The sequence below is a fragment of the Mustela lutreola genome, chromosome 1, assembly GCF_030435805.1.
Source record: "Mustela lutreola isolate mMusLut2 chromosome 1, mMusLut2.pri, whole genome shotgun sequence".
Classification (NCBI taxonomy): Eukaryota; Metazoa; Chordata; class Mammalia; order Carnivora; family Mustelidae; genus Mustela; species Mustela lutreola.
In genome coordinates, this window is record NC_081290.1 from 150,970,537 (window position 1) to 150,976,944 (window position 6,408).

Here is a 6,408-nt window from a genome sequence, read left to right on the forward strand (position 1 = left end):
CTCTGTCTGTTCTCTTTTTTTTTTTTTTTAAGATTTTATTTATTTATTTGACAACAGGAGAGATCACAAGCAGGCAGAGAGGCAGGCAGAGGGGGAAGCAGGCTCCTCGCCAAGCGGAGAGCCCAATGTGGAGCTTGATCCCAGGATCCTGAGATCATGACCTAAGCCAAAGTCAGAGGCTAAACCCACTGAGCCACCCAGGCGCCCCTCTGTCTGTTCTCTTATACAACCAAATGTATTGATTTTCTTTCTAAATTATTTTTGTGATTATAGAAACAGTATATGCTCATTGATTGTAAAAACTGATCATTGGAAACATATCCACACAAAAACCTGCCCAATGGAGATTTATAGCAGCTATATTCATAATTGCTAAAACTTGGAAGTCATCAGGGTGACCTTCAGTAGATGAAAGTACATCCAGACAATGGGGTATTACTCAGTGCTAAAAAGAAATGAAATATTAAGCCCCAAAAAGGCACAGAGAAACTTTACTCTGAATTAATGAAAGAAGCCAATGTGAAAAGGTTACATACTGTATGATTCCAACTGTATGATTTTCTGGAAAAGATAAAACTATGGAGATAGTAAAAACATCAGGTGTTTATAGGGAGGGAAGGATGAATTGGAGGAACACAGGATTTTTAAGACAGTGAAACTAGTCTATATGACACTGTAAGCGTGGATACCTCTCAAACATTTGTCCAAACCCATAGAATGGACAATACCAAGAGTAACCCCTAATTTGTCAGTATAGGTTCATCAGCTGCAACAAATGTCCCACTCTCATAGGGGATGTTGATAGTTGGGGGAGGCTGTGCATGTGAGGCGGGGAAAGGAGTATATAGAAATCTCTGCTTCCTCCTAATTTTGCTTGAACTTAAAATTGCTCTAAAAAAATAAAATCTTCCTAAAACAAAATTTTAAAAAAGGATAGTCTGAAAAATTATTATAACCAATGAGACATAACATCTAAACATAATATGAGATCCTAGAATGGAAGAACAATAGTTGAAAATCAAGTAAATCTAAATTAAGTACTAAGTATACTTTAGTTAATGTATCAGTATTGGTTCCTTGGTTTTTTAATTGTGACAAATATACCAATGTAAAATTTTGACATTTAGGGGAAGCTGGGTGTGGGGTATATAGGAATTCTCTTTGCAGTTTTTCTATAAATCTAAACCTTCTTTAAAAGTTTATTTTTAAAAATGTACACCTCAGTTATCAAACAACTTCATAATTACTACCCTGGTTAAAGAAAAAAAACCCACTCTCAGAAGTCTCATGTTCTCTTCAATCATTATTTTCCTCAAATGTTACTATCCTTTTTTTTTAAAGATTGTGTTTATTTGAGAGACAGAGTAAGAGAGAGAACATGAGCAGGTGAGGGGCACTGGGAGAAGCAGACTCCCTGTTAAGCAGGGATCCCCATGCAGGGCTCCATCCCCAGACTCCAGGATCATGACCTGAGCCGAAGGCAGACGTCCAACTGACTGAGCCACCCAGGTGCCCCTACCGTTTGTTTTTGGCTTTTTTTTTTTTTTTTTAAGACTTTATTTATTTGAGAGAAAGAGCACAAGCAGGAGGAGAGGCAGGGGCTGGGGAAAGATAGAAGTACACTCCCTGCCATGGGGAGCCCAACTTGGGGCTTGATCCCAGGACCTTGGGATCATGGGATCATGACTTGAGCCAAAGGCAGATGGCTTAACCAACTGAGCCACCCAGGTGCCCTGTAACTACCTACTGATGTCTCAAATTTTAGTCTGTTTTTTAACTTTATATAAATTGAATATGTTGTCAAGATGCATCCATGTTGGGGCGCCTGGGTGGCTCAGTGGGTTAAGCCGCTGCCTTCGGCTCAGGTCATGATCTCAGAGTCCTGGGATCGAGTCCCGCATCGGGCTCTCTGCTCAGCAGAGAGCCTGCTTCCCTCTCTCTCTCTCTGGCTGCCTCTCCGTCTACTTGTGATTTCTCTCTGTCAAATTAATAAATAAAATCTTTAAAAAAAAAAAAAAGATGCATCCATGTTATTCCATCTAGCTGAAACCCATTTTCATTGCTGTATATTCCATTATAAGAATATACCGTAATTTATACTACTGTTGATGAGCATCTTTGGTTGTGACTACTGAGCTATTTATTTTTGATTTGCAAACTTTGTCATAGATTGTGTCCAATATATGGGTCCATTTCTTTTTTTTTCTTTTTTTTTTTTTTTTAAGATTTTATTTTATTTGACAGACAGAGATCATAAGTAGGCAGAGAGGCAGGTAGAGAGAGAGGGAAGCAGGCTCCCTGCTGAGCAGAGAGGCCGGATTCGGGGCTCGATCCCAGGACCCTGAGATCACGACCCGAGCCGAAGGCAGAGGCCCTAACCCACTGAGCCACCCAGGCGCCCCTGGGTCCATTTCTGCCTGTTTATTCCCACTAGCCTTGTGGGTTTTCCTTATTGCACATTGTGTTATTACATTCTTGACGTTGGTATTATAAATGCTCCCACTTTTTTTTTCCTACACAAGTATTGGTCTTGGGGCACCTGAGTGGCTGAGTCAGTTAAGTGTCTGCTTTTGGCTCAGGTTATGATCCCAGGGTCATGGGATGGAGTCTCACATCCCCGCATTGGGCTCCCTGCTCAGTGGGGAGCCCGCTTCTCCCTCTACCTGCTCTGCCTGTTGCTTGCCCTGCTTGTACTCTCTCTGACAAATCTTAAAAAAAAAAAAAAAAAAAAAAAAAGTATTGGGTCTATTCTTGGTCCTTTGCATTTTCATGTATAGTTTACAATTAAAAAGCTCTCAAAAAGCCATCACCAATTCAAAAAAACAACTATTGGGATTTTACTAGAATAACATCAAATTGTATTGGCCAATTTGGGAAAGATTATGGAAGCTATTTTATCTTTTATTTGTACACATGTTATATTTCCCCATTTATTTAGTTTCTCTGTAATTTGGGGCTTTCTTGTTAGAGGTCTTGTGTAATTTATATAGATTTATTCATTTGATCCTTTCTTTGAAGCCACTGGAAGTAAAGTTATTGAAGTTTCATTTGTTTGCTGATAAAATAAAACTGACTTTTCTGTATTTGACCTTGTATTCAGCAGCCTTTCTAAACTTATTTAATCCAAAGTTTCATCTGTAGATTCTTTTGGATTTTCAGTTTTGAATTAATGTCTCATTCCATTTTATGTAGGAAAAGCTTTCAACATTTCACTCTTGTCTTAGTTGGGCGCTATAACAAAAGTACCATGGCCTGGGTGGCTTAAACTATTTATTTCTCACAGTTCCTGAGGCTGCTAAGTCCAAGATCAAGGCACTGGCAGATCAAGGGCCTGGGGAGATCCTACTTCCTGCCTTGCTGCAGCCTCACAGGACAGAGATCATATCTCTGTCAAGGACAGTAAGTCCACTCCTGAGGGCTCTGCCTTTATGACCTAATGACCTTTCAAATGTTCCCCCTTCCAGACACTATGACGTACCGGATTGATTAGGCTTCAACCTGAATTTTAGGGGACATAAACTTTCTATTCTTGGTAACTATAAAATGTTAACTTTGACTTGTTAGATGCAGACACACTTAAGGAATCTCCTCTTCTCTGTTTTTAGGTTTGGTGTTTTTTTTTTTTTAAGATTTTATTTATTTATTTGATAGACAGAAATCACAAGTGGGCAAGAGAGGCCGGCAGGGAGGAGAGGAGGAAGCAGCAAGCTGTCCGTGGAGCAGAGAGCCCGATGTGGAGCTCGATCCCAGGTCCCTGGGATCATGACCTGAACCGAAAGCAGAGGCTTTTAACCCCCTAAGCCACCCAGGCACCCCTGTTTTTAGGTTTCTGAGAGGCTTTTATTTTTATTTTCTAAGCTTTCAAATGTCTTTAACTATTTTATCAAAATTTTTTTTCTTTGGAGATCACTGAATTTTCTTCATTGGGTGAATATGATTACATTGATCTTTGAATGTTAAGTCAACCTGGTCTTGCTGAAATAATTCTCAACTTGGCCTTGAGGTTTTTATGTTACTGGTTTTGGTTTACTAATACTTTTGGATTGTTTTCAGCTGTTCATGAATGAGACTGAGTATCTGTAGGGTATGCACTGTTACCTTTTTTCACTAGTGATGCCTTTTTTACTCTGATGACTCTTACTAAAGCTTATTAGGCTTATGAATTTTATTTGTATCTTCAAAGAACTTTTGACACTATTGATTCTATTATAGGTTTGTTTTCTGTTTTATTTGGTAGATTTTGTTTTTAAATTTATGCTCATTTCATCCCTTCTATTGGGAGTTTTGTTTTTCCTATGTACTTAGCTTGCCAATTTTTCAGGGTTTTAATAGCATTTAAGACTATAAATCTCTATAAAGCACCATTTTAGCTGCACCCTCAAGTTTTTAGGTATAGTGTATGATTACTTAAAAATCTCTTCTAGTGAGGTGCCTGGGTGGCTGTCGTTGGGCATCTGCCTTCAGCTCAGGTCATGATCCCAGGGTCCTGGGATTGAGCTCCGCATCAGGCTCCCTGCTCTGTGGGGAACCTGTTTCTCCCTCTCCCACCCCACCTTGCTTGTGTGCCCTCTCTTGCTGGGTCTCTGTCAAATAAAGAAAGAAAATCTTAAAAACAAACAAACAAAAACCTCTTCTAGTAGCACCTGGGTGGCTCAGTCTGTTAAGCATCTGCCTTCAGCTCAGGTCATGATCCCAGGATGTGGAGATTGAGCCCCACATCAGGGTCCCAGCTCAGTGGAGAGCCTCTCCTTTTGCTGCTCTCCCTGCTTGTGCTGTCAAATAAAATCTTAAAGAAATAAGAATTTGTAAAAAAAAAAAAGAAAGAAAGAAAATTTTCTGGTGGCACCTGGGTGGCTTCATCAGTTAAGTGTCTGACTCTTGGTTTCAGTTCAGGTGGCGATCTCAGGGTTGCAGGGTTGAGCCCCAAGTCTGGCTCTGTGCTCAATGGGGAGTCTGCTTGAGGATTCTCGATCTCCCTGTTCCTACCCCTGCTCTCTCTCAAATAAGTAAATCTTTTTTAAAAAACCAATTTTATTTTAAGCAACAAACTGTGGATAAAGTAGGAACCAGGAGCCAATGAATAATCCACATTTCTTGAGAAGCACTGATCTGTTTTCTAGAGGTGCAAACGGGTTCTTGGAGGCCTTGCCCTGATAACAAAGGGCAATTTTCTGGGAGGTGAGAAAGCTAGTTGGGAGAAGCCTGTGTAGAACTGCCAATTATAATTAATTCAGCAAAAAAGTCCTGCTGTATCCTTCACTCAGTCACATTACTTTTCTGAGAATAAGGCAAATGGTCCCAAACAAGGTAACATCTAAGATTCACAGAGCAAGTTCCAGAACAGGATAAAAAACTTTCTTGGAGTTGGCAGCAGATCACCTACAACTTTGTATTGAGGACTTTAAGACCCCCCATCCAGACAAAAAAATGCCAGGAACATTTTGCAGTGTCTGCCATTGACAAGTGACAAGTGCTGTGAATTTGCTGACCCAGTTCTTGGGTATTTGTTCCCATTTAGATATTCCAACTATACCACCCGAAACAAATTTCTCATGGGAAAAAAAAGGTATAGGTTAAGAAAAGTATTGGATTATGTATTAAAAAGAAAGCTGCAATTCATGAGAATGGACCGAGAGACTTGTCAAACTTGGCAGACCTAATGAGATCATATAAAAGTCAACGTGAGGGGCGCCTGGGTGGCTCAGTGGGTTAAGCCACTGCCTTCGGCTCAGGTCATGATCTCAGGGTCCTGGGATCGAGTCCCACATCGGGCTATCTGCTCAGCGGGGAGCCTGCTTCCTCCTCTCTCTCTCTCTGCCTGCCTCTCTGCCTACTTGTGATCTCTGTCAAATAAATAAATAAATAAAAATCTTTAAAAAGTCAACGTGAGGGTAGCTATATACAGCATGCAAACTTGTACATTAGATTTCTCTATGAGTCAGCTTTCAGTTTGCTTTAATGTCATTTTACTGGTATGCTGATGGAACATACACCCATTAATATCTGTGTACTATTGCTTGGTACAATCTCATTCTAAAAGGAACCTCCAGTGAATTCTAGAATTGTTTAAAGCTCAGTGTGTAATGGTTCTTCCTCTGTCCACAAGAAGGGACAGTAACTTTTCAAACTCTTTGTACAGTCAAGTCCAGGTGTATCACCTGGAGTCACAAACACAAACTCACTAACGACAAATGCCCAGGCGGGGGGCACTGGGGTGGCTCAGCTGGTTAAGTGTCCAACCTTGATTTCATCTCAGGTAATGATCTCAGGGTCCTGGGACCAAGCCACATGAGCCTGCGCTGGGCTCTGTGCTCAGCGGGAAGTCTGCTGGAGAGTATCTCTCCCTCTCCCTCCGTCCACCCCCTTACTGTCTCTCTCTCAAATAAATGAAAAAATCTTAAAAATAGA